Source organism: Penaeus monodon, chromosome 12, assembly GCF_015228065.2.
Source record: "Penaeus monodon isolate SGIC_2016 chromosome 12, NSTDA_Pmon_1, whole genome shotgun sequence".
NCBI classification, from domain to species: Eukaryota; Metazoa; Arthropoda; class Malacostraca; order Decapoda; family Penaeidae; genus Penaeus; species Penaeus monodon.
The window spans coordinates 38,257,253-38,278,163 of NC_051397.1; the positions used below are offsets into that span (position 1 = coordinate 38,257,253).

General features: G+C 40.7%; 6 non-coding genes across 6 annotated transcripts; all 6 read left to right on the plus strand.

Moving 5' to 3' along the window:
• Positions 1-4,284: 4,284 nt before the first annotated feature.
• Positions 4,285-4,357, plus strand: Trnar-ucg. The gene has a single exon. It is a non-coding gene; the product is annotated as a tRNA-Arg (tRNA).
• Positions 4,358-6,244: 1,887 nt separating this feature from the next.
• Trnar-ucg lies at positions 6,245-6,317 on the plus strand. The gene has a single exon. It is a non-coding gene; the product is annotated as a tRNA-Arg (tRNA).
• Positions 6,318-9,734: 3,417 nt separating this feature from the next.
• Trnar-ucg lies at positions 9,735-9,807 on the plus strand. The gene has a single exon. It is a non-coding gene; the product is annotated as a tRNA-Arg (tRNA).
• Positions 9,808-13,378: 3,571 nt separating this feature from the next.
• Trnar-ucg lies at positions 13,379-13,451 on the plus strand. Its single transcript has one exon. It is a non-coding gene; the product is annotated as a tRNA-Arg (tRNA).
• Positions 13,452-17,169: 3,718 nt separating this feature from the next.
• Trnar-ucg lies at positions 17,170-17,242 on the plus strand. Its single transcript has one exon. It is a non-coding gene; the product is annotated as a tRNA-Arg (tRNA).
• Positions 17,243-20,739: 3,497 nt separating this feature from the next.
• Trnar-ucg lies at positions 20,740-20,812 on the plus strand. Its single transcript has one exon. It is a non-coding gene; the product is annotated as a tRNA-Arg (tRNA).
• Positions 20,813-20,911: the final 99 nt, after the last annotated feature.

Sequence of the window (20,911 nt, forward strand, 5' to 3'; positions counted from 1 at the left end):
GAAATGGCACAAAGGGCAGAAGAGCAGGCACAGAGGGCACACGAGCAGGCGCACCATCTCGTCGAGATGCAGGCAAGGAAGGCAGAGGAACAGTTCTGCCGACTTGTTGAGGTGCTACAGAGCAATCTTGCATCTGTGGAGATGGAAACTCAGCAGTACACCGACAAGGCCTGCAACAGCGTGAAGAGTGAACTGATGGAGGAGGTGCAGACTCTGAAGGGGCCTCGCAGCGTCGTATAGGAGCCAGTGGTCGCTGCAGAAGGCTGGGGACCCATCGGAACCGCTCCCTTGGGTATAGGTGGCGGCAAACTCGGACCCGGTCAACCCGCCTCGTTGCCTCCCTCACCCCCTTCCTCCCCCCCAGGTGTGTTAGTTCACAGCACGCGTTCTCCACCCTGCAGCCCCTCGGCCTCCAGACATTCTGTGAGGCGTAAGCCAGCTGAGTACGACGGGAAGGTGGCCTGGGAGGCATATGTCGCCCAATTTGAAATACTGGCATCTGCCCAGGGCTGGAGCCAGGAAGAGAAGGCCCTGCAGCTGGTAACAGCGCTAAGGGGCCCCGTGGTGGAAGTGTTGGGGCATCTGCCGGCATCCCAACATGCCTCTTACACCAGCGTGGCGGAGGCTTTGAAACGCCGTTTCGGGCACCACGACCAGGCCGAGGTATATCGGGCCCGCTTGAAGAAACGGACTCGTGAGCGTGGCGAGACACTGTCCCAGCTGGCGCAGGATATGGAGGCGCTGGTAAGGAGGTCGTACCCTGCGGCTGTGGAAGAGATGATCATGGTCCTGGCCCGCGATTTCTTTGTTGACGCTTTGCAGGACCAGCAGCTGCAAATCTACGTCAAGCAGGCACACCCTGAGGACCTGCAGGTGGTACTGGCGTGGGCCTTGGAGTTCGAGGCCTTCCTGAAGGCAACCAGTGGCCTAGGGCCAGCTGCTCATCCCCGCCGTGACCTCCGGGGCCGGAAGGCTAAAGTGGAGAAGGTAGCATTGAGGAAGGTGAGCCGAGCACTTTCCAAGGCTTGTGTTGGGGATGCGGTAAGAATGACCTGGGCATGTGTTAACATGAAGGGACCTGGGCAAACATGACGCAGCTGGCTGTGAGCGGAGGAGCGGAGGAACAAGCCGAGAGAGTCGGAGTTGGGTGCTGCTCCTGTGAAGACCTCGTGTGTGCCTTTGTGACCTGATAAACATTGTGTTGCCCTGTTATAAGCTGTATTTTGCTGTGTGACATGCTGGATTCCCCCCTGTATTGTGCCTATAGAAAAGTGTACGGGTAAATAACTTGTGGAAATAAAGGAAAGACTGTCATTTTGTGTTTATTTCGTGCCCTGCCTCGCCACTTGGCGTTTCCCCTCGTGGTGTTCTGGGACGCTGTGGTGCTCGGTGCCTCTTGGAGCTGTTCAGTGTTCACGACCCTGTGGATAGCACGCCGTCTGCCTAGCCTGCCTTGTGTTGGTGGCAGAGAGACGAGGCGGTCGGCGTAACATTATTATTACCATTATCATTATTATTACACTTCATTATCATAAATAATCTGAGATAGTTGTACCAATAGCATTAACTGTATTTGTATGAGTATATGAGTCGTTATAACATATTTAGCAATTATAGGATATCAGTAAGAACTGTACTGTAATTGATTATAATAATCAAGTTTTATTTAAAATACCTTATAATGCGTTTTCTGTAAAGTAGAACAGTTTGAAAGAAAACTAAATTTTTAAGGGTAAACTAAAGTAGAGAACACGAAAAAAATATCCTTTAATTTATTCCTCTCTTTAGTTCTCCCTCCTTTCATCCTCACTTTATTTGTTTTCCACTCTATTCCCAAGCTCTTCATCCCACCTTTCTCTTTTCCTCTTTGCTTTCTTCCCAGTTACCGTGCAGCAAAAGTTACGACTGATGAAGCAACTGACGAAAGTCAAATAAAAACAGATGGAACCTAAAAGGGAAAAATAAGTAACAAACAACATGCCATTATACTTTATTCAGCAAACGTATATGTCCTGAACAGATTTACTTAATTAGACTGAGTAAAACCCTGATGGACATTTTGTGATACATAGAGTGTTAACGCTAGTAAGACTTTTGAGCATTCATTTCAACCTCGTTTATTTTGCCGAGGAATCATAGCGTGTTTCCCTATATAATGATAATAAAAATCTTGGAAGCAAACTGTATAACGTACGATATGCTTTTTTTTTTCTAGAAGTCTCCTGGGCCAAGACCAAGATTCAGGATTTTGGGGGCCTGTTAGGGGAACCCATTCAGTCGATCCATGCTTGCGGCGAGGACGTCGAAGTTACAGAGAGTTTTACATACCTTGGTAGTGTAGTCCATATCTCTGGGCTGTCAGACCAAGAAATCAATAAACGGATTGGTCTGGCAACAGGAGCCATTAACTCGATCAACAAGAGCATTTGGAGATGTCGGTACCTATGCAAAAGGACCAAGCTACGTGTCATCAAGGCCTTGATACTGCCAGTTTTGCTCTATGGAAGCGGAACCTGGACGCTATCCAGTGTTTTGGAGTCTTGTCTTGATGCCTTTTGTAACAAGTCCCTTCGCCGGATCATGGGGTACAGTTGGCAGGACCACGTGTCCAACCGACGGTTACACCGTGAGACTGGCATGGGACCTGTTACTTGCATAATCCGGGATCGCCAACTCAGGCTATATGGGCACCTAGCTCGTTTCCCTGTGGATGACCCTGCCCATCAGGTGGTCTCTTTGCGAGACAGCCCTGGGTGGAGAAGGCCTGTGGGACGATCCAGGAGGTCATGGCTTGGGCAGCTCGACGAAACCTGTCGCGAGGAATTAGAGATGGGCCGAGGGGCCTGCCTGGAAGCTCGCCTCGAGGCACCCTCGTGGTTGGAAGCGAAGGGTGGATGCGGCCATGCGCCCCTGTAGGCGTTAGCCCCTTGATGATGATGATGATGATTAGCTATAAATTACATATGGATGAGATAAGTTTCAAAGATCCTCAGAATTTTTTTTTTTTATATATATATGTATATGTGTATATGTATATATATATATATATATATATATATATATATATATATATATATATATATATATATATATATATATGCACACACACATTTATTCATATAATCGTTGTCATTTATTCTTCTTCGTGTGTCGACGACTACTATAATATATCAAACTCTTGTAAGCCCATCTTCCGGGATCCTACATTATATATATATATATATATATATATATATATATATATATATATATATATATATATATATGTGTGTGTGTGTGTGTGTGTGTGTGTGTGTGTGTGTGTGTGTGTGTGTGTGTGTGTGTGTGTGTGCGTGTGTGTGAATGTGTGTATACACACACACACACATATACACATACATACATATTTGGGACCCTCCAAAGACAAAACATGAACCGCAGAGTGAGTAGACAGCGAAGACAGATCCCTATACACATAGATATCCGAAAAGCAAAGGATACGTTCCTCATGGGATCTACAAATTACATTTTCATGACATCATAGGATCTGATTCTACAAATGACATAATCATGACTTCAGAATGCATTCCCTTTGCGGTGGAGTTATATTCTGTCATTGTTTATTATGGAATCTGACCACCAAAAGCGAGATTTCTGCTGACAGAACCCGTTAGGCAATTAGTCAAATACTTTTTTCCATTTCTTCATAAAACACTGCTATAATAATAACAGTTATATTGGTAATACTGTAATATCAATGGCATTGTTAATCAATATAGAATATGTATGCATATGTGTGTGTGTGTGTATATTTACACACTCACACACACACACACACACACATCCATCTATCTGCACATACGTATGTATATATGTTCCAATATATACATATATATACTCGGTGGCCGAGTGGTTAGAGCATCGGACTCAAGACTGTCACGACGGCAATCTGAGGTCGAGGGTTCGAATCACCGGCCGGCGCGTTGTTCCCTTGGGCAAGGAACTTCACCTCGATTGCCTACCTAGCCACTGGGTGGGCAAGCCAGCCCAAGTCAGTGCTGGTCCCAAGCCCGGATAGATAGAGAAAATTATTACCTAAAAGGTAACACCGGCACTCTCCGTGGAAAGGAACTGGGGACCCTACCACGTACTCTAAGAGTACCACAACATGAAAAACTACAATTAAGTATCATGCTGTGACCACGGCGGCTCAAATATGAACCTACCGTTAAAAAAAAAAAATATATAGTAAAGTCTATCTTATAAATGCATTTAAAGCACTATTGCATTTTGTGCTATATTCCTGACCGTGTGGCCTAATGGATAAGGCGTCGGACTTCGGATCCGAAGATTGCAGGTTCGAGTCCTGTCACGGTCGTTTGCAATTATTTCTTAAAGTATCATTCACATTACTCTCTGTCGCGCCATTTTACTTCCCGTGGAGTCACCAATATTATAAGAAGACAAAAGTTTTCTTTTTCCCGAAATTAAGATACTTTATAAATTATTTGTTGAACTTCAAAAATTTGAGAAGACAGTGATTTTCTTTTTCCCGAAATTAAGGTCATTACTATTTAGCCTATTGAACTAAAAAAAAAATAAATTGAGTTTCTCCACTTGAATAGTTTGACGGCTGTTTATAGTATGGGATACTTTGTTCTCATAAGTTTCTGGTAATTAGAACAATATCGAGTTAATTAAATAAGTGATTATATGTATAGCTATATCTGATATCACACGTCATGAACTCCGCCCCTTTTTCGCCTCTGTCAATCTATGTAATATTTAATGGCACGTGATTTTAAAGTATATTTTCTTTGAACTAGTTCAGTAATGACAAAGCAAAACAACAATAAAATCAGAAATTAATTACAACGAATAAAGTCAAAGAGGCGGGGCTTAACTCGATAGTTGCCAACTAGGGTTTTCATGAGACGGAAGGCCCAAAATAATATCCTAAAATGATAAATCTGCCGTCCTAGGTATTTTAGGGCACTGAATAAAATAATGGACACACACACATATGGTATATCGATTTACTGAAGACCATCGCTAAGACAGTCATTGTAAATATGTTGTATTGAAGATGCTTATCCATTGTTAAGTTTCCATATTCTGTTAGTGTGTGATGGACTAAGAAGTTGATTTGTTGTTTACTTGCTTATGTATATATATGTACACACACACACACACAAATATATATATATATATATATATATATATATATATATATATATATATATATTACCTTTTTACTAGAAATAAAAATCTCTCTGTCTCTCTCTCTCTCTTGCCCTCACTCTTTTTTGCTTGATCTGTATCTGTCTGTCTGTTAGTCTCTATTTCCCTCACCTCTTTCTCTCTTTATATAACAAATACATTATAATTTTAAAATATTATATATTTATATTATATATATATATATATCATTACCATATAATGTATAATACACATATATGGTTTGCTTTGTGTGTGTGTTGGGGGTTTTGTGGGTGTTGTGTGGGTGTTTGTGTTTTTTCTCTTCTTTTTTCTCCCTCCTGGGTTCCTTTAGTGAATTACCCGCATCAAGTCTTTGCTTGTTTTAACGCCAAATGCCATCCTGGAAAACCTACTTTTTTGGTTTTAAAAAAATCCGGTTGGGAATTTTTTTGCCAAAAAGGGGGAAACAACGGCCAGCTGGTGGACATCAAGCTGTCGAACTTCAAGATTTCTTGAACATTAACTTAACTGTGTGTTTGTGTCACCCGATTCCCAGTTAAAAACCAAATCTTATAGCTTTTATATAGCGAAGGGAGAAGGTTAAGAAAATTTCCAAAGTTTTTACAAATCAGTTTGGGAAAATTTACATCACCCCTTTGGGCAGCTCGTGACCACGAAGCAGCCCACTTCAGAAAATAATGTAGAAAATATATATCAGAAATGTACTGTTTGTCATGTATATTTTTCCCTTAAAAAGGGGAAAAATACATGCATTTGCATTTTTCTTTTATCTTTATCCTTATTAATTATAAAGCTAACTCTGATTCTTCTAATTTCATCTTATCATCAATCCTGAAATAGCAATATGTTTATCTGCATTATGCTTACAAATTTCCTTTATATCTTCCCTAAGAATGCTGATGACGAAGCAAAGATGATTTAGGAAAGAAAGAAAGAAAAAGAAAAGAATAAGGTCTGCAAACTTCATTTATTCAATCACCGTTCGACGCAAAAAAAAAAAAAAAAAAAAAAAAAAAAAAAAGGCGTAGCCTTGCTTTCACTATATGACCGTGTGGCCTAACGGATAAGGCGTCGGACTTCGGATCCGAAGATTGCAGGTTCGAGTCCTGTCACGGTCGCAATCAAATTTATCTTTAAGTGAGAGTCCTCATTGTCAACCGTCCTGCACCATTCACAGTACTCTCCGCCATGCTAAGTTACGCCCCGTGGAATCACCAATATTGGAAGAAGACTGAAATTTTCGTTTTCCCCGAAATTAAGGTACTTTATAAGTCATTTAGCCTATTGAACCTAAAAAAATTAAAGTATACGGTGATTCCATTTTTCCCAAAATTAAGGAATCAGCAACAACCATTTAGCCTTTTGAACTTAAAAAGTGAAATTGAGTTTTTTCCTTAGAATATTGTGACGGCTAATTTATGATTTTGGATACTTTGTTATCATAAGTGAAAGAGGGAAAGTTTTATTTTTGGTAATTAGAACAATATCGAGTTAATTAAATAAGTGATTATATGAATAGCTACATCTGATATCACACGTCATGAACTCCGCCCCTTTTTCGCCTCTGTCAGTCTATGTAATGTTTAATGGCACGTGATTTTAAAGTATATTTTCTTTGAAATAGTTCAGTAATGACAAAGCAAAACAACAATAAAAAAAAGAAATTAATTACAACGAATAAAGTCAAAGAGGCGGGGCTTAACTCGGCAGTTGCCAACTAGGGTTTTCATGAGACGGAAGGCCCAAAATAATATCCTAAAATGATAAATCTGCCGTCCTAGGTATTTTAGGGCACTAAATAAAATAATGCACACACACATATGGTATATCGATTTACTGAAGACCATCGCTAAGACAGTCATTGTCAATATGTTGTATTGAAGATGCTTATCCATTGTTAAGTTTCCATATTCTGTTAGTGTGTGATGGACTAAGAAGTTGATTTGTTGTTTACTTGCTTATGTATATATATGTATACACACACACACACACATATATATATATTTATATATTACCTTTTTACTAGAAATAAAAATCTCTCTGTCTCTCTCTCTCTTGCCCTCACTCTTTTTCGCTTGATCTGTATCTGTCTGTCTGTTAGTCTCTATTTCCCTCACCTCTTTCTCTCTTCATATAATATATATATATATATATATATATATATATATATATACATATACATGTATATACACATATATATGTGTTTGCTCGTGTGTGTGTGTGTGTGTGTGTTTGTGTGTGTGTGTGGGTGTGTATGTGTGTTTTTTCTCTTCTTTCGCTTCTCCCTCTCTGGGGTCTCCATAGTGAAATTATCCGCATCATAGTCTTGGCTTGTTTTACGCCAAATGCCATCCTGCCGCAACCTTCCTCATTTTATCCCGGCTTGGGACTGGCCTTGCCAAGGGGAACAACGCGCAGGCTGGTGACTCGAGCTCTCGAACTCAGAGTGTCATGACACACACACACACATGTACACTACACATACACTACGGTCATCTCAAAAGCAGCAGCTTCCACGGGCATCAGGGAGTGCCTCATCCCCTGGCTGGCAGACTTTCTCTCCAACAGGCAACAGGCCGTGCGCGTGCAGGGTCAAGTCTCCAGCCTTCTGCCACTCACGTGCGGAGTCCCCCAGGGGACTAGAATGGGCCCCCTATGCTTCCTAGTCATGATTAACGATGCTCTCCTCGATACCGAGCATCGTTGGACATACGTGGATGACTCGACCATCGCCGCCGCCATTGATAATTCCTGCCCTGACCACTCCGCCATCCAGCACACCCTCGACAACCTCCTCTCCTGGACCACCGCAAATCACGTCACCATCTATCGCCAGAAGTCAGTTGTGATGCAGTTCGACTTCTCCACCAACCCCGCCCCCTCACCCATCCTCACGCTGGACAACCATCCGCTCGACGTAGTCCGTTCCACCAAGCTGCTCGGCGTCACCATCGACGATAAGCTCTCCTGGACGCAGCACGTCAGAGACATCGTGAGGTCTGCCTCGTACAGGCTTCACATGTTGCGTCGCCTCAAGTCCCTTGGCGTTCCACTCCCGGAGCTTCAGAATGTCTACAGGCTATTCATCCTGCCTAAATTGACCTACGCCTCCCCCGCCTGCTCCCCCTCCCTCAACACCGGAAAAGGGCAGCCAAGATCATTCTCGGCCCTGTCTACACCTGCTATGACCGCGCCCTGGCTGCCCTAGGCCTCACCTCCCTCGCCACTCACTACTCAACCTCACTGCAGCAGTTTGGTCTAAAATTGCTGTGCCATCCACGCCACCGTGACCTGCTGCCCCCCGACGCGCCACCGCCTCGCCGGGCCCTACGCGCCGCCAACAAACTGGTGCCCATCAGGGCCCGCACTGACCGCTACCATCGGAGCACAGTACCCACTCTAGTCCGACCCATCAACGAACACTAGACCATATTTACTTGTCCAATCGTAGCTCACCTGATTTTGTACTTGGCTTTTGTTTATCTGTTTATTTTGTTGTTATTGATTGTTAGTTTACTTTGTTATGTGTTGTTTATGTTTATGTATATATAGTTTGTCTCTCTATCTGTATTTCTATGTATATTTTCAGCCTCTGGATGCATGAAAATCAATAAACCTATTATTATTATTATTATTATTATGTGTGTGTGTGTGTGTGCATCGATCTCCATGTATATAAAACTCAAAATTCCTATTCAGCTCTACTCATCATCTCCGCCGAAGGGAGAGGTTAAGCAATCATCCACGTTTACATCAGCTTTTTATCTACTGACATGCAATACTTTTTATCTGTGAGCTGCATTACGCAAAGAACCACAGAAGGAACGTGATGATAATTTACAACGGCGTAGGTCATAGCCAGGGGAAGTCGCTGAAAAGCATTATATAATGAACCCAGTTTACACTATGTCTTAATGTAGATAATTCCTCAGACAGATTTGCCCCAAATGCTAAGAAAAACAAAAGAGAAAACATGGGGGGAGGGTGGGATTAAAGAACTTTTTATAATGATCTGAAAGGGGAAAAATAATTGATTTATATACGAATAAGTTTTCCAAAGGCGACTAACGTCTGTACTACAACGGGACAATGAACAGCTGAGGTTAAATACACACCCTTGGGCAGCTCGTGACCACGAAGCAGCCGCACTTCAGAAAAATAATGTAGAAAATATATATCAGAAATGTACTGTATTGTCATGTATATTTTTCCCCTTTAAAAAGGGGAAAATACATGCATTTGCATTTTTCTTTTATCTTTATCCTTATTAATTATAAAGCTAACTCTGATTCTTCTAATTTCATCTTATCATCAATCCTGAAATAGCAATATTTTTATCTGCATTATGCTTACAAATTTCCTTTATATCTTCCCTAAGAATGCTGATGACGAAGCAAAGATGATTTAGGAAAGAAAGAAAAAGAAAAGAATAAGGTCTGCAAACTTCATTTATTCAATCACCGTTCGACGCAAAAGAAAAAAAAGAAAAAAAAAAAAAGATAAAATATAAGCGTAGCCTTGCTTTCACTCTATATGACCGTGTGGCCTAACGGATAAGGCGTCGGACTTCGGATCCGAAGATTGCAGGTTCGAGTCCTGTCACGGTCGCAATCAAATTTATCTTTAAATGAAAGAGAGTCCTCATTGTCAACCGTCCTGCACCATTCACAGTACTCTCCGCCATGCTAAGTTACGCCCCGTGGAATCACCAATATTGGAAGAAGACTGAAATTTTCGTTTTCCCCGAAATTAACGTACTTTATAAGTCATTTAGCCTATTAAACCTAGAAAAAAAAAAAAAAAAATAAAGAATACGGTGATTTCATTTTTCCCAAAATTAAGGAATCAGCAACAACCATTTAGCCTTTTGAACTTAAAAAGTGAAATTGAGTTTTTTCCTTAGAATATTGTGACGGCTAATTTATGGTTCTGGATACTTTGTTATCATAAGTGAAAGAGGGAAAGTTTTATTTTTGGTAATTAGAACAATATCGAGTTAATTAAATAAGTGATTATATGAATAGCTACATCTGATATCACACGTCATGAACTCCGCCCCTTTTTCGCCTCTGTCAGTCTATGTAATGTTTAATGGCACGTGATTTTAAAGTATATTTTCTTTGAAATAGTTCAGTAATGACAAAGCAAAACAACAATAAAAACAGAAATTAATTACAACGAATAAAGTCAAAGAGGCGGGGCTTAACTCGGCAGTTGCCAACTAGGGTTTTCATGAGACGGAAGGCCCAAAATAATATCCTAAAATGATAAATCTGCCGTCCTAGGTATTTTAGGGCACTGAATAAAATAATGCACACACACACAAAATGGTATATTGATTTACTGAAGACCATCGCTAAGTGTCATTGTCAATATGTTGTATTGAAGATGCTTATCCATTAAGTTTTCATATTCTGTTAGTGTGTGATGAACTAAGAAGTTATTTGTTTACTTGCTTATGTATATATATGTATACACACACACACACACACACACACACACACACACACACACACATATATATATATATATATATATATATATATATATATATTTATATATTACCTTTTTACTAGAAATAAAAATCTCTCTGTCTCTCTCTCTCTCTTGCCCTCACTCTTTTTCGCTTGATCTGTATCTGTCTGTCTGTTAGTCTCTATTTCCCTCACCTCTTTCTCTCTTCATATATATATATATATACATATACATGTAAATACACGTATATATATATATATATATATATATATATATATATATATATACATATACATGTATATACACATATATATGTGTTTGCTCGTGTGTGTGTGTGTGTGTGTGTGTGTGTGTGTTGTGTGTGTGTGTGGGTGTGTATGTGTGTTTTTTCTCTTCTTTCGCTTCTCCCTCTCTGGGGTCTCCATAGTGAAATTATCCGCATCATAGTCTTGGCTTGTTTTACGCCAAATGCCATCCTGCCGCAACCTTCCTTATTTTATCCCGGCTTGGGACTGGCCTTGCCAAGGGGAACAACGCGCAGGCTGGTGACTCGAGCTCTCGAACTCAGAGTGTCATGACACACACACACACATACATGTACACTACACATACACTACGGTCATCTCAAAAGCAGCAGCTTCCACGGGCATCAGGGAGTGCCTCATCCCCTGGCTGGCAGACTCTCTCTCCAACAGGCAACAGGCCGTGCGCGTGCAGGGTCAAGTCTCCAGCCTTCTGCCACTCACGTGCGGATTCCCCAGGGGACTAGAATGGGCCCCCTATGCTTTCTAGTCATGATTAACGATGCTCTCCTCGATACCGAGCATCGTTGGAAATACGTGGATGACTCGACCATCGCCGCCGCCATTGATAATTCTTGCCCTGACCACTCCGCCATCCAGTACACCCTCGACAACCTCCTCTCCTGGACCACCGCAAATCACGTCACCATCAATCGCCAGAAGTCAGTTGTGATGCAGTTCGACTTCTCCACCAACCCCGCCCCCTCACCCATCCTCACGCTGGACAACCATCCGCTCGACGTAGTCCGTTCCACCAAGCTGCTCGGCATCACCATCGACGATAAGCTCTCCTGGACGCAGCACGTCAGAGACATCGTGAGGTCTGCCTCGTACAGGCTTCACATGTTGCGTCGCCTCAAGTCCCTCGGCGTTCCACTCCCGGAGCTTCAGAATGTCTACAGGCTATTCATCCTGCCTAAATTGACCTACGCCTCCCCCGCCTGGTCCCCCTCCCTCACCGCCACCCAGCTGCTACAACTTGAGAGGGTGCAGAAAAGGGCAGCCAAGATCATTCTCGGCCCTGTCTACACCTGCTATGACCGCGCCCTGGCTGCCCTAGGCCTCACCTCCCTCACCACTCACTACTCAACCTCACTGCAGCAGTTTGGTCTAAAATTGCTGTGCCATCCACGCCACCGTGACCTGCTGCCCCCCGACGCGCCGCCGCCTCGCCGGGCCCTACGCGCCGCCAACAAACTGGTGCCCATCAGGGCCCGCACTGACCGCTACCACCGGAGCACAGTACCCACTCTAGTCCGACTCATCAACGAACACTAGTCCATATTTACTTGTCCAATCCTAGCTCACCTGATTTTGTACTTGGCTTTTGTTTATCTGTTTATTTTGTTGTTATTGATTGTTAGTTTACTTTGTTATGTGTTGTTTATATGTTTATGTATATATAGTTTGTCTCTCTATCTGTATTTCTATGTATATTTTCAGCCTCTGGCTGCATGAAAATCAATAAACCGATTATTATTATTATATTATTATGTGTGTGTGTGTGTGCATCGATCTCCATGTATATAAAACTCAAAATTCCTATTCAGCTTTACTCATCATCTCCGCCGAAGGGAGAGGTTAAGCAATCATCCACGTTTACATCAGCTTTTTATCTACTGACATACAATACTTTTTATCTGTGAGCTGCATTACGCAAAGAACCACAGAAGGAACGTGATGATAATTTACAACGGCGTAGGTCATAGCCAGGGGAAGTCGCTGAAAAGCATTATTTAATGAACCCAGTTTACACTATGTCTTAAAGTAGATAATTCCTCAGACAGATTTGCCCCAAATGCTAAGAAAAGCAAAAAGGAAAACATGGGGGGAGGGTGGGATTAAAGAACTTTTTATAATGATCTGAAAGGGGAAAAATAATTGATTTAGATACGAATAAGTTTTCCAAAGGCGACTAACGTCTGTACTACAACGGGACAATGAACAGCTGAGGTTAAATACACACCCTTGGGCAGCTCGTGACCACGAAGCAGCCGCACTTCAGAAAAATAATGTAGAAAATATATATCAGAAATGTACTGTATTGTCATGTATATTTTCCCCCTTAAAAGGGGGAAAATACATGCATTTCCATTTTTTAAATATTTATCCTTATTGTATTATAATTACTGAACCATTCTCATAAAGCTAACTCTGATTCCTCTAATGTCATCTTATCATCAATCCTGAAATAGCAATATTTTTATCTGCATTATGCTTACAAATTTCCTTTATATCTTCCCTAAGAATGCTGATGACGAAGCAAAGATGATTTAGGAAAGAAAGAAAGAAAAGTAAAAGAATAAGGTCTGCAAACTTCATTTATTCAATCACCGTTCGACGCAAAAAAAAAAAAAAAAAAAAAAAGATACAATATAAGCGTAGCCTTGCTTTCACTATATGACCGTGTGGCCTAACGGATAAGGCGTCGGACTTCGGATCCGAAGATTGCAGGTTCGAGTCCTGTCACGGTCGCAATCAAATTTATCTTTAAGTGAAAGAGAGTCCTCATTGTCAACCGTCCTGCATCATTGACAGTACTCTCCGCCATGCTAAGTTACGCCCCGTGGAATCACCAATATTGGAAGAAGACTGAAATTTTCGTTTTCCCCGAAATTAAGGTACTATTGAACTTAAAAAAAAAAAAAAGAATACGGTGATTTCATTTTTCCCAAAATTAAGGAATCAGCAACAACCACTACCATTTAGCCTTTTGAACTTAAAAAGTGAAATTGAGTTTTTTCCTTAGAATATTGTGACGGCTAATTTATGGTTTTGGATACTTTGTTATCATAAGTAGAAGAGGGAAAGTTTCTGTTTCTGGTAATTAGAACAATATCGAGTTAATTGTTTAAGGGATAATATATATAAAGCTATATCTGATATCTCACGTCATTAACGCCTCTATTATTTTGTGTAATATTTAGTAGTGCGTAATTTTAAAGTATATATTTTTTTGAATGGTTCAGTAATTATAATACAAAAACAATAAAAAAAGAAACATATAAAAAATAACTTACATTTAGGAGTAAAGACAAAGAGGCGGGGCTTAGCTCGACAGTTGCCAACTAGGGTTTTCATTGAGAAGGAATGCCTAAAATAATATCCAAAATTTATAAACCTACGCGTTTCTGTCTTTAACGTTTGGCTTTATCAAAGTATTTTTAGGATACTGAATAGAACAATATACACATATGATATATCGATTTACTCTCTCTCTCTCTCCCTCTCCCTCTCCCTCTCTCTCCTTCCCTCTCCCTCTCTCTCCTTCCCTCTCCCTCTCCCTCTCATTTTTTCTCTCTCTCCTTCCCTCTCCCTCTCCCTCTCACTTTTTCTCTTTCTCTTTCACACATCCACCCACCCCTCTCTGCCAGTGTGTCTCACTTGGATTCATGGAAATAAAGGCAGGACATTTCTTTTTAACTATATACAGATAAACACAAGATGCATAATGTACATAAATCGGTTAGCATTTTTTTTTTTTTTTTTTTTGAGCTGCCTTGTTTGGTATTTTCGTAAAATTGTATCAGTTTCATCTTCGTCTACCCAGGTATAGGACATTTACGCACCTAGCGATTACAGTAACGACAAACAGTTTTTGTTATTTTATCAGCTTTATATGAACATGTTTATATGATTTCATTCACTTTCCATAATTTTTCTTAAATTCTATAATATTCATTGCTATCAAAGTCATATTGCATGTTCAGACTTTATACAAACACACGTTATTAGCAATATACAAAATCGAAGGAATCAATTGAGACACCGTGTGTTTGAGAGGAAAAGTTTCCAGGTATTTCCAATGACTCTATCAACAATGAAGATAATCTCTGTGTTCATCGTTTATTTCTTTGATCTCTGAATACAGAAGGATTTATAAATATATTTAACTAATTTCCGTTGTAAAATATAAGCACGACTAGGTTTCTCCGGTGAAAAGATAAGCACAATAGAAACAAGGTGGGCCTCTAGTAACGAATTTCAGGCTTCATTTCAGGCTAACAGGGCGGAGTTTAAAGGATGACGTAAAATAGCCCAACGCATTGCCGAAAGTCTGAACTGCTCTCCCAAGCACTGTAAAATATCCAACTCTTTTCTTCTCTACAAAAGACTCCCTTAGTGTCTCTCCTTCACCCCTTCTCTTTATATATATATATATATATATATATATATATATATATATATATATGTATATATATATATATACACATATATATATGTATATATATGTGTGTGTGTGTGTGTGTTTTCTCCTCTTTCGGCTTCCTTTCTGGGGTCGCCATAGTGGCAAGATCCGAATCATAGTCTTGGCTTGTTTTACGCCGAATGCCATACCCTTCTCGTTTCATCTGGGTTTCGGTTTGGCACTGAGTTGCACTTGTGATCTCAGTGGCTCGGGGTTACCTGTAGGCAGTTGTGGTGAAGTTCGTTGCCCAGGGACAACGCGTCGGCCGGTGACTCGAACTCTCGAACTCAGACTATGATATATATATATATATATATATATATATATATATATATATATATATATATGTGTGTGTGTGTGTGTGTGTGTGTTTGTGTGTGTGTGTCCATTTTTATATATTTAAACCTCAAAATTCCTATTCAGTTTTACCTAGTCATAGTATAATGACCATCATCATATCAACCGAAGTGAGAGGTTAAGTAATCAGTCACGTTTATGTATTCAGCTTTTTATTTATCGACATACAATACTTTTTTGTCTGGGAACTCCATTAAGCAAAGAAACGCAGATGAAACGTGATGAAAATTTACAAGGGTGTAAGTCATAGCCTGGAGACCGGATGATTAGAAATCGTTGGTAAACTTTAATTAATGAACCCAATTTAAGCTATGTCTGGATGTAGACCCCTCCCCCCATTCATTGCTCATTGTTGTCATTGGGGCGGGGAGGGGGGGTCAGGAGACGGAGACTGGGGCTCAATGTGAGGGATAACCCTACCTTGGTCCTCAGCCCTCGCCTCAACTAATTTTGCGTTGTCTTTTCTTCTCTCCCTTTCCTTTTCCCTCTCTTCCTCCCTTCTTCTGCCCACTTATCCTAATTAACTCATTTTCACCCTTTTCGCAACAATGCTTTACCTTAGTGCTATATGACCTTTGATGCCTAGCACATTTATTTGTTTTAGCCATTATTGCAGACAACTCCTCAGACAGATCTGTGAACACCTAAAACGCAAAAAAGGGGAAAACAAATCGAAGGGAAAAAAATTAAAGGATTAAAAAAATATCCGAAAAAAGAAAAAAAAAAAAATTTAATCGTTCTCCAAAGTCGACTAACGCCTGTACCATGGCTGGGCAACGAACAGCTGAGGTTAAGTACACACCCTTGGGCAGCTCATGAGGTCGAAGCAGCCGGACTTCAGAAAAATACTCTAGGAAACATACTGTATTGTCACATATGGTTTTCCACTAAAAAGACTTTTGAAACTGGATTTCAGGGTAGATTAAGAGCAGATTCGTAGTAGAGAGTGGTAGGGGTTATGGTAAGACTGATGAGTTTGTAGATTATTCTGGATCATTAAGATAGAGAATAAAAAGAGCCAAAGGCAAAATAAAGACAATTTTGTGAGCAGAAAGGGTAGATTTCTTAGGACAAGTGGGTAGAATGGGGAATATTTTAAGGGCATGATACAGTACTGATATGTGAAAGGTAGAAAATGTGGGTAGAATAAGGAAGATTTTAAGGCGACTAACGTCTGTACTGCAACGGGACAATGAACAGCTGAGGTTAAATACACACCCTTGGGCAGCTCGTGACCACGAAGCAGCTGCACTTCAGAAAAATAATGTAGAAAATATATATCAGAAATGTACTGTATTGTCATGTATATTTCTCCCCTTAAAAAGGGGAAAATACATGCATTTCCATTTTTCTTTTATCTTTATCCTTATTAATTATAAAGCTAACTCTGATTCTTCTAATTTCATCTTATCATCAATCCTGAAATAGCAATATGTTTATCTGCATTATGCTTACAAATTTCCTTTATATCTTCCCTAAGAATGCTGATGACGAAGCAAAGATGATTTAGGAAAGAAAGAAAGAAAAGGAAAAGAATAAGGTCTGCAAACTTCATTTATTCAATCACCGTTCGACGCAAAAAAAAAAAAAATAAAAAAAAAAAAAAAAATAAAATAAAATATAAGCGTAGACTTACTTTCACTATATGACCGTGTGGCCTAATGGATAAGGCGTCGGACTTCGGATCCGAAGATTGCAGGTTCGAGTCCTGTCACGGTCGCAATCAAATTTATCTTTAAGTGAAAGAGAGTCCTCATTGTCAACCGTCCTGCACCATTCACAGTACTCTCCGCCATGCTAAGTTACGCCCCGTGGAATCACCAATATTGGAAGAAGACTGAAATTTTCGTTTTCCCCGAAATTAAGGTACTTTATAAGTCATTTAGCCTATTGAACCTAAAAAAATAAAGAATACGGTGATTCCATTTTTCCCAAAATTAAGGAATCAGCAACAACCACTACCATTTAGCCTTTTGAACTTAAAAAGTGAAATTGAGTTTTTTCCTTAGAATATTGTGACGGCTAATTTATGGTTCTGGATACTTTGTTATCATAAGTGAAAGAGGGAAAGTTTTATTTTTGGTAATTAGAACAATATCGAGTTAATTAAATAAGTGATTATATGAATAGCTACATCTGATATCACACGTCATGAACTCCGCCCCTTTTTCGCCTCTGTCAGTCTATGTAATGTTTAATGGCACGTGATTTTAAAGTATATTTTCTTTGAAATAGTTCAGTAATGACAAAGCAAAACAACAATAAAAACAGAAATTAATTACAACGAATAAAGTCAAAGAGGCGGGGCTTAACTCGGCAGTTGCCAACTAGGGTTTTCATGAGACGGAAGGCCCAAAATAATATCCTAAAATGATAAATCTGCCGTCCTAGGTATTTTAGGGCACTGAATAAAATAATGGACACACACACATATGGTATATTGATTTACTGAAGACCATCGCTAAGTGTCATTGTCAATATGTTGTATTGAAGATGCTTATCCATTAAGTTTTCATATTCTGTTAGTGTGTGATGGACTAAGAAGTTATTTGTTTACTTGCTTATGTATATATATGTATACACACACACACACACACACACACACACACACACACATATATATATATATATATATATATTTATATATTACCTTTTTACTAGAAATAAAAATCTCTCTGTCTCTCTCTCTCTCTTGCCCTCACTCTTTTTCGCTTGATCTGTATCTGTCTGTCTGTTAGTCTCTATTTCCCTCACCTCTTTCTCTCTTCATATATATATATATATATATACATATACATGTAAATACACGTATATATATATATATATATATATATATATATATATATACATATACATGTATATACACATATGTATGTGTTTGCTCGTGTGTGTGTGTGTGTGGGTGTGTATGTGTGTTTTTTCTCTTCTTTCGCTTCTCCCTCTCTGGGGTCTCCATAGTGAAATTATCCGCATCATAGTCTTGGCTTGTTTTACGCCAAATGCCATCCTGCCGCAACCTTCCTTATTTTATCCCGGCTTGGGACTGGCCTTGCCAAGGGGAACAACGCGCAGGCTGGTGACTCGAGCTCTCGAACTCAGAGTGTCATGACACACACACACACATACATGTACACTACACATACACTACGGTCATCTCAAAAGCAGCAGCTTCCACGGGCATCAGGGAGTGCCTCATCCCCTGGCTGGCAGACTTTCTCTCCAACAGGCAACAGGCCGTGCGCGTGCAGGGTCAAGTCTCCAGCCTTCTGCCACTCACGTGCGGATTCCCCAGGGGACTAGAATGGGCCCCCTATGCTTTCTAGTCATGATTAACGATGCTCTCCTCGATACCGAGCATCGTTGGAAATACGTGGATGACTCGACCATCGCCGCCGCCATTGATAATTCCTGCCCTGACCACTCCGCCATCCAGTACACCCTCGACAACCTCCTCTCCTGGACCACCGCAAATCACGTCACCATCAATCGCCAGAAGTCAGTTGTGATGCAGTTCGACTTCTCCACCAACCCCGCCCCCTCACCCATCCTCACGCTGGACAACCATCCGCTCGACGTAGTCCGTTCCACCAAGCTGCTCGGCATCACCATCGACGATAAGCTCTCCTGGACGCAGCACGTCAGAGACATCGTGAGGTCTGCCTCGTACAGGCTTCACATGTTGCGTCGCCTCAAGTCCCTCGGCGTTCCACTCCCGGAGCTTCAGAATGTCTACAGGCTATTCATCCTGCCTAAATTGACCTACGCCTCCCCCGCCTGGTCCCCCTCCCTCACCGCCACCCAGCTGCTACAACTTGAGAGGGTGCAGAAAAGGGCAGCCAAGATCATTCTCGGCCCTGTCTACACCTGCTATGACCGCGCCCTGGCTGCCCTAGGCCTCACCTCCCTCACCACTCACTACTCAACCTCACTTCAGCAGTTTGGTCTAAAATTGCTGTGCCATCCACGCCACCGTGACCTGCTGCCCCCCGACGCGCCGCCGCCTCGCCGGGCCCTACGCGCCGCCAACAAACTGGTGCCCATCAGGGCCCGCACTGACCGCTACCACCGGAGCACAGTACTCACTCTAGTCCGACTCATCAACGAACACTAGTCCATATTTACTTGTCCAATCCTAGCTCACCTGATTTTGTACTTGGCGTTTGTTTATCTGTTTATTTTGTTGTTATTGATTGTTAGTTTACTTTGTTATGTGTTGTTTATATGTTTATGTATATATAGTTTGTCTCTCTATCTGTATTTCTATGTATATTTTCAGCCTCTGGCTGCATGAAAATCAATAAACCGATTATTATTATTATTATTATGTGTGTGTGTGTGTGCATCGATCTCCATGTATATAAAACTCAAAATTCCTATTCAGCTTTACTCATCATCTCCGCCGAAGGGAGAGGTTAAGCAATCATCCACGTTTACATCAGCTTTTTATCTACTGACATACAATACTTTTTATCTGTGAGCTGCATTACGCAAAGAACGACAAAAGGAACGTGATGAAAATTTACAACGGCGTAGGTCATAGCCAGGGGAAGTCGCTGAAAAGCATTATTTAATGAACTCAGTTTACACTATGTCTTAAAGTAGATAATTCCTCAGACAGATTTGCCCCAAATGCTAAGAAAAGCAAAAAGGAAAACATGGGGGGGAGGGTGGGATTAAAGAACTTTTTATAATGATCTGAAAGGGGAAAAATAATTGATTTAGATACGAATAAGTTTTCCAAAGGCGACTAACGTCTGTACTACAACGGGACAATGAACAGCTGAGGTTAAATACACACCCTTGGGCAGCTCGTGACCACGAAGCAGCCGCACTTCAGAAAAATAATGTAGAAAATATATATCAGAAATGTACTGTATTGTCATGTATATTTTCCCCCTTAAAAGGGGGAAAATACATGCATTTCCATTTTTTAAATATTTATCCTTATTAATCATAAAGCTAACTCTGATTCCTCTAATGTCATCTTATCATCAATCCTGAAATAGCAATATTTTTATCTGCATTATGCTTACAAATTTCCTTTATATCTTCCCTAAGAATGCTGATGACGAAGCAAAGATGATTTAGGAAAGAAAGAAAGAAAAGTAAAAGAATAAGGTCTGCAAACTTCATTTATTCAATCACCGTTCGACGCAAAAATAAAAAAAAATAAAAAAAATAAAATACAATATAAGCGTGGCCTTACTTTCACTATATGACCGTGTGGCCTAACGGATAAGGCGTCGGACTTCGGATCCGAAGATTGCAGGTTCGAGTCCTGTCACGGTCGCAATCAAATTTATCTTTAAGTGAAAGAGAGTCCTCATTGTCAACCGTCCTGCACCATTCACAGTACTCTCCGCCATGCTAAGTTACGCCCCGTGGAATC